This window comes from Mus musculus, chromosome 2 (assembly GCF_000001635.26).
Source record: "Mus musculus strain C57BL/6J chromosome 2, GRCm38.p6 C57BL/6J".
NCBI classification, from domain to species: Eukaryota; Metazoa; Chordata; class Mammalia; order Rodentia; family Muridae; genus Mus; species Mus musculus.
Window position 1 is genome coordinate 108,868,611 of NC_000068.7, and position 13,145 is coordinate 108,881,755.

General features: G+C 35.2%; 1 long non-coding RNA gene and 1 pseudogene across 1 annotated transcript; both read right to left on the reverse strand.

Annotated features, from left to right (window-relative positions):
- On the reverse strand, nucleotides 6,282-6,699 carry Rpl35a-ps4 (ribosomal protein 35A, pseudogene 4; annotated as a pseudogene).
- Gm39905 lies at nucleotides 6,870-12,441 on the reverse strand. Its single transcript, XR_866639.1, has 3 exons — nucleotides 12,397-12,441; nucleotides 8,674-8,782; nucleotides 6,870-7,159 (listed from the first exon to the last, which is right to left on the reverse strand). It is a non-coding gene; the product is annotated as a predicted gene, 39905 (long non-coding RNA).
- Nucleotides 12,442-13,145: the final 704 nt, after the last annotated feature.

Consider the following 13,145-nt stretch of genomic DNA (forward strand, 5'->3'; position numbering starts at 1 on the left):
CACTGAAAATAGACCTACCATAAGAATCAGCTGTTTAGCTATATCATATTTGGCATACACCCAAAGGACTCTATAATCTACCTCAGATATACTTGGTCATCTATGTTCATTGTTGGTCTATTCACAATAGATAGAAAATGGAAAATGCCTAGATGTCTACCAATTGGTGGATGGATGATAAAAATTAAGAATATTGGCACAATGGATTATTACTCAGCTATTATAAAAAACAAAATTATGAAATTTCCAAATAAACAAATATTGAAACAACCATTCTGAGTGAGTTAACCTAGACACATAAGAACAAACATCATGCATTTTCTTTCATTTGTTGATGCTAGCTTCAAATCTTTAAAAATGTATATTTCATCAGGAATACCTATAAAAGTCAAGAAAGTACTAAAAGCCCTCTGGGAGAGGAGATAGGGTCAAAGAAGAAAAGATAGAATCCACTGGTATAAGGGTTAGAAGGAGAATTATGGAAATTGAGGTGTGGAAGGGCAGAATAATGATGGAAATTCGAAAGGCTAAACAACACTGAAGACTTCAAAAAACATCATATGGAAATGTAGTGTTAAAGCTTCCTAAATTGGATCTATACACATACATACAAAGAGCTTACAGGAAAAATGTTTACCCCTAAATGGTTCATATATACCACATCTCTTTTCCCAAAGGCTCAGGGATAATTATGGAAGAAGGCAGTCACTGTGTTTTCTGGTCACAACATAGCAACTACATATATGAAATCACAGGAATTTTTAAGAGCACACAGAGACCTGTGAAAGTTTAAGTCATGTCAAATCCCATCATGGAGAGAGGAATTGAGCAAAAAGTTCTGGACCAAGCTAAGAGGATATTGGCAGCTATTACCTGCTAGGAGAATAAAGGTCAGGTTTGTTTTGCTTTGCTTAGCTTTGCTTTGCTTTGTTTTATCATAGTATAGCCCTTGGTAAGAAAATCATGCTCTGCTCAAAAGCCACACATTTCAGATTATTTGGGAAGCATATATTGACTTTGATGGAGAAGTAAAAAGGGGTTTTAAAAAAAGGTGAATTGGGATATAAGATTGTGAGTAATCTTGGAAGGGTTGGGAACAAAGAATAAATGTGATAAAAACATGTTGTATAAAATTATCAAATAATTAAGACACACACATATACATTATACATATACATATACATCATATACATATACATATACATGTACATCATATACATATACATATACATATACATATACATATACATATACATATACATATACATATACATATACATATACATATACATATACATATACATATATACATATATACATATACATATATATATATCAAGTGATAGTACAAATTCTCAATTTATAAATTCCTTCTTCATCTTTTCATTGACTATTGACACTCTGTCTTATGTAAAGAAACAGAATTCTTTGCACTCAATGAAACATGGTCTGTGTTTGATGCTATTCCAAGAGCTTCTTACAGCTTTCAACTATTTCTTGTCAGTCCTTCTTGTATTTAAACACGAGACAGTGAAACTTAAAGAACAGAGCAAATGCAGCCTGTTACATCGAGCTGGAGGGTCACAGAAGCAACTTCTAGAGCTTTCATTCACTCACACTGCTCTTTATTTTCGGGCACAACTTCCTGGAGGCACTGTGAAGAAAACACAACTAAGTAGCTCACATTGTTTAAATACTGAACAACACACATTTTCAAGAAAGCAAAAGTAATATGCCATAAGCCATCAAAGGCTTGCTCCCAAAATTTCTCAACATATAAACATATAAATAAACAGGAGAACTAATGTTTGGAGACCATGCCTATGATAAACTACAAACCAAGTATAGGATGGTATGTATTTACCATAAGGAGAAAGGCATGTTATAATATGTAAAATCAGAAAGTAACAGAAAATATCACATGTCCAGTAGTGCATAAGGGACTTTGGACTATTAGGTTCAGGAAAACTGAGATAAGGTCACACAATATCCACTTATGTAGTCACACTATGCCAAAGAACAACACTTACAGGTCATTTAATGTACCCTTAATTCTTTGTTTGCCATTGAATTCTTGGTATTCAACTTTTTATTTTATTTTTGTTTCTTTTTCTCCCTTTTATTAAAACAAGATTCTTTTCTTATGCAATATATTCTGAATACAGTTTTACTTTCTTCTTCTCCCAGCCTGCACCATCCACCACCCTGCCCCTTCAGATCTACTCCCCTTCTGTCTCTTATTAGAAAAGAAGAGACTTCTAAGACTTAACAAAACAGCAAAATAAATTATACTAAACTAAAACAAAGCCATCACACTGAAGTTGGACAAGGAAGATTAACAAACTGAAAAAAAAAAGGCCCCAAGAGAAGGCACAAGAGTAAGAGACCCACTTATTCACACACTCATATCACACTACAGTAATACTAACCGAAAGCAATAATATATACACAGAGGACTTGGTATATAGCGTGCTTGCTGTTTCAGCTTCTGTGAATTCATATGCCCTCTGCTCAGTTGATTTAGAGGGATTTTTTTCCTAGTGTCCTCCTTAACCCTCTAGCTCTTATATTCTGTTCACTGATCTTCTACAGGGTTGCCTGAGCTCTGGGGGGGATGGAATTTGATGGAACCAACACATTTAGAATTTTGTGTTCCAAGGTCTTCTCCATAACTTCTGGTTGTGGCTCTCTGTATTTGTTCCCATCTGCTGCAGAAGGAAGCTCCTCTGATAATGGCTGAATAAGGTGTTCACATATTCTGAGTACAGCAGAATATCATTAGAGTCATTTATTGTTACTTTATATATTTTTTAGACCAGTAGTATTTGGTTTTACCCTAAGTCTCTGGGCTCTTTAGTCTCTGATTCTTGGTTACTCAAGCAGTGTCGAGTATAGGCTTCATCTCATGAGTAGACTTTAAATCAAATCAGCATTGCCTGCAATCTTTGCACCACTACTGCCTAGCATATTTTTCAGGTAGGATAGATTGTAATCCAGTGGTTTTGTGGCTGGGTTGGTGTTTACATTACTCTTTAGTTTCATGCAGAGTACCTTCGCATACAAAAGATACTACAATAGAAGGGTGAAGGTTTAGCTTCTCTATGTCCATTGAGTTATGCGAGTGCTATCTTTTGCAATAAGGTCTTGATGTCAGATTTTGGAGAGCAACCTATTGTCTTAACAACAGCCTGAGTTTGATGAAATTTCCATGGGACCTCTTTGGCCAAATAATCTATTTGGTCAACACAGTCCTAGTACTGGAAGCTTTGTTTGGTGACAAACAAAAGTTCTGAGCAATTTTTCTCATCCCCATCATGGATTAGAGAACTACAATAGATAGCCTGTTTTGTGACTCAGGAAGGTATGTGTGCATGCATATGTATATGTGTATGTGCATGTACTCATAAATTAAATTAAATATATAGAATTTAAGCAGGTAGGTAAGAAAGAGTAGGAAAAGTGGTAGGGAGAATATGTGGCTCACAATGGTAAATGGTATTCTGTATCTAGTAAGGACCTTTGCCCAAGATCTGAGTCTCAAGTCTTATAGGGAAAGAAAAATATCTACCCCTTAGGTTTACTATCTATGCCTTAGCTGAATGGGTAGCTAGCAGGGGCTGCCTAATCCTTCTGATGCCAAATCCTTCTTATGACATTTATACAGTGTTTGCATTTCTGCTTATTACCAATCCCAATACATTGTTATTTCAAATTCCACATCCAGTCACCATGTTATCTCTCTGCCTATCGGTCTGTTTGTCTGTCTGTCTGTCTGTCTATCTACCTACCTATCTATCCTGTGTTTTTGAGAGAAAAACTTGTGTGTGCGTGTGTAGGCCAGAAAGCAACTTGCAAAATAGGTTTGTTCCTTCTACCATGTGAGTTCTGGGTACTGAACTTAGATACTCCGATGATAGCAAGCGCCCTTACTCACTTAGCCATCTTACCACACCATAAGTGAGTTTTTACATTAAATTTTTCATGTTATAATTACTGTGAATTTTCTCTGCCTTGTTTTCACCATTAATATTGTGTTGTGTGCATTTACGTATGTGTACACAAAAGTCAATGTACTTTAGATATTTACACTTAAATATGTCCATACAAACTATAGTCATTAATGAAATGAATTATTTCTAAACCATTTATTATTCATCATGATAATGAGTGACATACATCTAAATTACCAAGAATATATATCTATGCTATACTAAGCATAAAAAGTTCATTGCAAATGTATTCTATTAGCATATATTTAGCTTTGGTGACCAATCTCTTAAGAGATGATAATCCAGAAACAGTTATTTGTAGTTCTATGTAGATCTGATCCTGAGTTGCCACATTGTACAGTTGGCTTTTGTGACTTGAAGTCTAATTTGGATTCACTGAAATTTTTGCACATATGCTCTTATGCCCACTTTGTTTTGGTGTCACCTGCTAGGGCTGCCTCAACTACGTGCTTCTCATCTGTGTGACTAGTTCTGCTTCTGTGTGAAACACCGTCACTGAATTAGATGAAGAAATAGTTTTCTCTACCATCATCACTATGGAAATCACAAAGGAATAAGCCTCTTCTCTGAGGTTTCGTTCTGCCAGATAATGCCTGTCTACAAGAAGTAGACTCTCAAAGCAACCTATTCCTTTATTGCTGGAGCTGTTGACTCTAATTTAGGAAAGGAAGTGCCTAGCAACCTTTTAGGGTTCAAGGCAAATTCAGCAGCCGAAAAGTTGGAAGATCTGAGTATTCTGTCTGAAGTATGATATCTGGATATCAAGGTATCCCTGAATACTTCTACCTCTAAGTCATCCATGGAAAAACAAGCACCAGTTCATGATCATGAACTTGTATATAAATTTCAGCAGTTTTAAAGAAGATAAAATGAAAACATTCTAAATATCCAACACAACTCAATTAGGCAAATAAGCTGTACTGTCTTTGCACAGTGAATTAGTGGGCTATCTCTAAAAATGAAAAGAAGAGATGGTTTTCGTGCACTCTAGGTTGCCAAAACAATCATTTGTGAAGCAGTAAGTGGCATTTTTAAAAAATATATACGTATCTTCCCGGACATATGTGCCTGCTAAAACCCCATATAAATACACATAGACATCATAACAAGTGAATGAGTATTTTCTATGGGTTTTAGGACTAGGGAATTTGTTTTGTTACTTTGCTTTTTGGGTTTTCTGAAGGCTGTAAACTCTTTTTTTAAGAGGCTCAAATTTATCTTATGATTAGAAAGTCTGTCGCAGATTTTTGAAGGCATAAAAATGATTTAATCCTGTCATATATTCCAAAGACAATAAAAATCAGAGTCTCTAATATGGATATAGAATAGAAATACTCTCATGTTTTCTTCATTGATATTCATTTTAAAACTGTCCATGACCAAAACTAATTACTTACATCATTAACCTGGGTTAAAGAAACTAAAATAAAGCTTCAGGCTGGTTAGATTAAGTTAGATTAAGCCATTTAATTCCCTGAAATATGGGAACCTTGGAGAAGGGTTTATCTATTAAATGGGTGGAGAGATTACCTGATTAGGAAGAAAAAGAAGAAATATAAGAAACGTTGAAAAGGAGGAAAGATAAGAAACAAAGAGGACAAAAGTGATTATAGATTAGGTAATAGATAAATAGAACACTTATAGGTAGACGATAAATTGGTGATAGGTGGTATATAGATGAATGGACAAAGAGTAGATAGATAATGAACAGACAAATGGTATAATAACTCTATAGTTTTCCTGGAGAGATGAAAGAATTAAATACCACTTTTCAAAAAGCCCCAGACCCTCCACAGAGTGAGTCCTTCCTTGAACTAACATGTGAAAAAATTATTTCTAAAGGTGAGAAAATAGCCATGGAAACCAGGATGCAAAAGTTAATAAATGTGGCATATAAAAGGAATTAGACTACACTTGCTATCAATTTGCTTTTCAGGTCTAAGGAAATGTATATCATTTTCTGTTTGTGTTGTTTTGTTTGCTGTTCATTGTTTCTTTTCCACATAGGATCTCATGTGCTGTAGCCTGACTTAAAACTCATTATATAGTTTATTCTGTGGTTAAGGATGATCGTGACTTTATGATGGCTGTGCCTCCATTTCCTGAGAAGTGGGATTAAGGACTGTGACACCATGTCTAGCTTGGCTTCAGTCGTATTCAGCAAGCACTCTGCCAACTGGGCTACACTGCCACATAATCATTCTCTGTATCTTTTGCTATTTTTAGATTGATTGCTTTCTCACCTAGAAACTATTCTTTTTTTTTTTTTTTCAAATCTACTTTTATTTATTTACTCTCCATTAGTTTAAATCCGGGATGGGTACAGCATCACACGGATTCTGTGTCCAATGGCCTTTGCAGGAAGGTTGCTTCGGAATTTGGCACGAACCATACCGCTGTTTCCGTGGGCCCGAGTTACCTTTCCCCAGATCACTCTGGTTTTGTTTGGTTTACCTCCAGGAGTCACTGTATTGTTTTTTGCTTTATACACATAAGCACATCTCTTGCCTAAGTAGAACTCCGTTTCATCTCGGGCATAAACGCCTTCAATTTTAAGAAGAGCCGTGTGCTCTCTTTGGTTCCGGAGACCTCGCTTGTAGCCAGCAAAAATGGCCTTGCACCACAGCCTTCCAGACATACTTGCTGTTAGAAGTCCTGTTCCCAGCAGGCCCCAGCAATCGGGCCCCAAAGCTCTAGAAACTATTCTTAAAGAGGTATTTACTATGCAATAATATATAAGACTAAACTCTCATGATCAAATTTTAACTTTAATTAAAATAATTCTAGTATAAAATTATTATTGCTGATAATAGAATTGTGTTTTAAATATTCCACATGTTTTGTAAGCAGTTACTGGGTAGTATCTAATTTATTGTTTTCAGCTTTTCTAACAGGCAGGCATTGCTATCTTCAGAAGAGAAGCTAGTGTCAAAGTAATGCAGTGAATTGCTGAATTCACACAGTAAGAACTCCAATGAAACTGTCCTTGATGCACATGTCTTCCACGAAAAGCTGCTGATTTTCATGCATGGGTTGCAGTCATCTTGAAGACACTTGCAGACACAAGCAAGGCAGTTCCGTTCCTTAAGCACAAGGATGTAAGAATCATTGGCAGAAATGGGAGTTGCTGAGGGCTTTATTACCAGTGGCTGAAAGAACAAAAGAAGATCATGGAAAAGATTAGGTAGAAAATGCAGTCAGACCCTATTCTTCCTTTTGCAGTCCCAGGAGCTGGAGTTGGGCAGGGGTGCGTATAATCACCTTTGAGTCTGGAAGTAAAGACCTAGGATTATACAAGTATGAAGTACCTTAAAGAGGGAGTTTCAGAAAATCATCTCTATGGAGAGCAGAGTAAGCATCATAGTTGACTGAGAAATATAAATGCAGGCAAAACTTGTCAATTCAATGTGAGCATTTTTTTTACTTAAGATCTACAGAAGACAAGAAATTCATGATTCAATAGACAAGCTTTCATACAGAAGAGTTGGTGAGTTGCTGAAATCTCCTTGGAACTGCTAATTTTCCTTTGTCATTCTATTCACCCTTACTATACAGATCTATCCTAACAACAGCGTTTAACAAGGTTCTAGAAACAGAGAGAAAGGACAAATACTACAGGGGATGTTAAGCACTATGTTACGTGTGTGACATAGCAAATTTATTCTTAAAACATAATTTCTTCTACTGCAGTAAGCCTTTCGAATGACTTTTACTTTTGTTTTCCCTTTCTGTTACAAAATAATAATAATAATAATATATATATATATATATATATATATATATATATATATATATATATATATGGTCTCAATTGTTAAAATTACATGGAAAATTTAATTTCTCTTTATGGGTTAATAATCTCATGTAGTGATTGGCTTATCAGGAGTGGTTGTATGCTTCTCCTTTTAACTGTATCCTCAGAGAAGTCAGGAGGTAGCATGAACTTCATCATGAGGAAATTACACCATGGACATTGGCAAACACATCAAAAGTACCAGATAGGAGAAGTTCTTAAACATTCATCATTCTACTATCAAAAACTGCAGGGCTTCATTCATTTTTACTGTTGCAATCCATCTAGCCAATCAAAATTTGAAGGTAATTCAAAATATGAGCCAAATTAGTCTGTCTTCAGACTCTAATGTGTCATTCTCCAAAAAAATAAGGTAGAGATCTTTTAGAAAACAATAAGAAGATGTGCTATGTTAGTCCTAACACCTCCAGAGGTCCACCATTAGCATTTTTCCAGCATAAGGGAAAAAGTCTTTGTGAGTCCTCTCTACCCCAACTAAAAAGTACTTTAGTCAATAATACCAGCACTCACATTCCTTTCAGAGTCTTTCCTTATGCTCAAGTAATTTCATTAATGCATGGGTCCTTATGATAGCATGTCCAACCTTTGCAAATAAGAAGACCTGTTGGCTTTCCCCTTAGATGTTTGAATTTCTAGTTTAGGCTCCAAATAATGTACAGTTCTACAAGGCAATATGGTGGTGTCAAATGGGACCCAATCGCCACCACGGTTTGCTTTTATCCTCTTACTTTATGGTCTCTTTTCTGCTTGTCACCACTTTAGTGTGAACATGGGGAACTTATTTTCTACGTATTTAATTAGTTCAATGAAGGCTGTTTGAAACATAAGACGTATTTTTTCCATACTTACCGCATTCAGTACATATGCACCAAACATAAAAATGATATTTTGTCCACCAGAGGGCACTCCTATTGTTCCAAGTATAGAGCTAAGGATTATGGAACTCTTGAGGGAGAACCTAGAGACAGAATGAGAGAAATCCCAGAACTGCTCAAGTCTTCAATGAATGCCAGAAGGAACATTTAAAACAACTTTTCTTTACTTCATTTTAATTCTTCCCTTTCAATCCCTCCTCAGCCTTCCCACTATACTGATGAGAAAAAAAATCTCAAGCATATTCACAAACTCATTGAAGGGTAAATTGGGAGGGGGAGTAGCGGTAGTAGTGAAATCCTTTATTCCACATTTTCATCAGAGACAACTCTGCTAGAAACTATATATTTTTTTAAATGTAGCATTGTGGAGGATATGAAAGAATAACAAGAAATTGGTTTTAATAGAGTTACATCTTGGTGATTTAAGACAAAACCTCTCAAATTCTTTTCCTGTTGCAAAGCTGAGAACCATATGCTTTAAATGACAGGGCTTCTGCACTCCTCCTGGAACCTTACACTGTTCAAGTGTTAGGAAAACCAGAGACCGCCAAGGACTGTGGTCTAGTGTGTTGACAGCATGAGCCACAAGTTAGACCAACGTCTCACAAAAGCAAAATAAACTTTAGATCTTTGAGACACATTGTGGAGCTCATTAGTGGTTTCAACTAAGTGCTGTTTATTGACCTTAAAATTCTCCTCAATACAAGATTACATGCACGTATGTTTTTATCTTTTCCAAACATTTCAAACTATGAACCAGTTAGACTCTACTAATTTTAGACAGTAGTTCAGAGGCAAGACTTCTGCACCTCTCCAGTTATATTACTATTGTAAAAAACAAAAACAAAACTATTTCTTTTTTCACAATCACTAACCAATTAAGTCTCAAGATAATCTTATTTTAAACAATACTTTGTTATATCACTTTTAAAATGTCCTGAAATCCAGCTCTTTAGATAGCTAAAGTACAAATGCATATATCACAAACACTTAACAAAATAAATAAAAATGAAATAATTTATGTTTTTTTTTAATCTTGGAGAATGGTAACAATGTAATTACTAGAGTATAATGGATGAATAGTCAGAAGTTTAACCTTTTCTGGATGGTCCCAAATTGTCAGATAATATAGAATTTTGATGAAATAAATAAACTGACTGTTGGCATTGCCAAAATCAGAAGCAAGTCTGACTACCTTACTCAGTTCACATCTGGGTTCAGTTTGTACCCAATAAGAAGAGCTTAACCAATCATGTTGACTCGGTCTCAGTTCAGATGGAGAAGCTGAAATGTTTCATGAAAAAAACAGGAATAGGAGAATACTTTTTTAAGTCCTCTCTGAGGGGGGAGAATATTTTATATTATTTGAACAGTCATTACATAATTTCCTGGTGTTAGACAATCTTCTGGTTTGATGCTGTATGATATCTGTTAGAAACCACCTTTTATAGGAATATGCAGTTGTTATTTGTTTGTTTTTACTAATAATCCTCAGGAATTTAATGATTGGCAATTAATTATTTATGAGTCAAAACTTATGTGAGCATATCAGTGTCAAAACTGCAATACTTTTACAGACAAGAAATTATTAAGAGTTACTGTTACCCCTGGAATTAAAAGTAGGCACATAATGTCTTCATAGGATAAATCAATAGTCCATTATTTATTAAATAATAATAATGATACTAAAAAAAGTGAACCATATCTGACACTATTTCTTTTTCTAAAATACCCAAGGATAGTAGCAATAGATACCTTAACATATAAAGGGACACCTCATGGGGCCCTAAACACAGACATAGAATTATAAGCAACGAAGGCATGCTAAGAGCAAAACTTGATAGTCTCCCCAGTGAAGAGCCTATAGTTGGTAATCCAATACCAAGTTGTCAGCCCTGTGATTATATTCACATGAATACCATTATTCAGAATAAGAAGGTTGTATTTATAAATTTAGGGACACACACACATTTAAAGAAAAGAGGTCAATAATTTGAGAGAGAACAAGGGGATACATGTGAGAGCTTGGAGGGAAGATATGGAAGTGCAGAAATGATGTAATTATATTTTAATTTCAATTTTTTTAAATTAATGAAAAAATTTCTCCAGGGACCTAGTTAATACCTTCTCCTTTGTCAGATCTCAGTTCAATTATCACTTCCTTGGGAAAGAAACCTCCTTGATTAGGTCAAATCCCAACACACTATGCTTTCAAAGCATCATGCTTCTCTCCTTCCAGACAGTAGCAAAATTATAACTTTGCAACGATTTTTCTTACTTGAAAAATATCTCTTCCTCCTAATATTTATATTGCAAAAGACTGTTTAGTTTTACTGTTCTTTAAGCCTACATCTAGTACAGTACTGGAATATAGGGGATTCTCAATGCTTATTTATTTGTGGAATTAGGAATTAGTGACCATCTGAGAAGGTGAAAAGAAAATGAAAAAGAGTGCAATATTACAAAATAGTTAAGAAACCCATGGAAGGAGTTACAGAGACAAAATTTGGAGCTGTGACGAAAGGATGGACCATCTAGTGATTACCATATCCAGGGATCCATCCCATAATCAGCTTCCAAACGCTGACAACATTGCATACACTAGCAAGATTTTGCTGTAAGGACCCAGATATAGCTGTCTCTTGCGAGACTATGCCGGGGCCTAGCAAACACAGAGGTAGATGCTCACAGTCAGCTATTGGATGGGTCACACAGCCCCCAATGGAGGAGCTAGAGAAAGTACCCAAGGAGCTAAAGGGAACTGCAACCCTATATGTGGAAAAACAATGTGGACTAACCAGTACCCCGGAGCTCTTGTCTCTGGCTGCATGTGTATCAAAAGATGGCCTAGTCAGCCATCACTGGAAAGAGAGACCCTTTGGACTTGCAAACTTTATATGCCCCAGTACAGGGGAACGCCAGGGCCAAAAAGGGGGAGTGGGTGGGTAGGGGATTGGGGGGGTGGGTATGGGGGACTTTTGGGATAGCATTGGAAATGTAAACGAGGAAAATACCTAATTAAAAAAATAATAAGTTAGATACAAATGAAACTTATGTATAAATAATACAAATAAAATAAAGTTATAAAAGCATTCAAAAAAAAGAAGAAGCTCAAAAAAAAATCTGATTAGCTTTTCCAAGATGCATAGCTATCCTATGTGTTCCAGTGCCTCTTATAAAAACTACAAACCAAACAATAATGACTCACAATATCAAAACAAGACTTACAAACCAAATTTTTCTGCTAAACTGGTAATGGAAATAAGATGTATTTCACTTCTTGCATGAGCTATTAGTCACATTTTAAGTGAGTGATTGTTGGCAAAGCTAAATTAAAGATCATCTAACCTGATGAAAATATCTCTTCTCAGATAATACATGTTACCTTTTAAAGAATGAGAATATGATTGCATTTTATAACAAAAATCTATATCTGCTTAAACTAGGTATAAACATAGAGATGTCCTAAAATAAAAACATCACTTAAATAAGTATGAAAGTTTATTTCTCATTGCTACTCTTAAATTCACAATTAGCTTTTATGATGGAAGTTAGAATATCTTTCAGAGAAGAAAAATTTTAATTCAGACAAGATGTGAAATCTGCCTCAGAGCTTAGATGTTCTTGTACTGTTGTTACAAATACAAGAAACGTCTATTGTAAATACCTTAAATGAAATACATTTATTTTATCATACCTCTAGAGCGTAGACATTTAAGATCAAGATGCCAGAAGGACCTGTCTCTTCCTGAAGTGTCTAGAGTATAGAAAACAGCAAGATAAAGGTGATTCATCATGTACCAAGGGCTCTAAATAAAGCTAACTGCTGACTCCTTATCAGAAGCTATGGTAGCCAAGAAGCAATGGGACTCTATGTTGAATCTGTTAAAATACAAGTGAAAGTAAGTACGAGGAAAGTGCAATAAGCAATTGCACACCAACAAATCTGAGTATAAATATGAAATGTCTAAGCCCAAGTTATCTACATTTTTGATGATCTTTGTAAGCCTCATGATCTTGTACTACTTGTTCATCTCATACTTTGTCATGCTTTCTTTAATTTGGCATGGTTTTATAGAACATAGGATACCATTCATTTTCCAGAAACAAAGACTAAACAGTGTTCTTCGCTTTTAACTTCTTTGTTTTTGAGGATTAAGTTTACATGCTATCTCCAGACAAATACATTCTTGAAAATTAATTATTAAATAATACTGACTATTTCTAATAACCAAGTTTTGTTGACTGTAGCTTTCTGTCAGATATTTAGTTTTTGACTTGCTAAGTTTCTCACATAATTTCTAATCCTTTCTTTGATCCAGTTAATAGGTTCAAAACTGTAGTCTAAGTAAAATTCTCAATACTGAATTAGGTCTTTGTTTTGTAGCTCTTGGGGTAAAGTCTTATGAATGAATTGAAAGGTTCTTGAGGCCATCTCAAACCCTA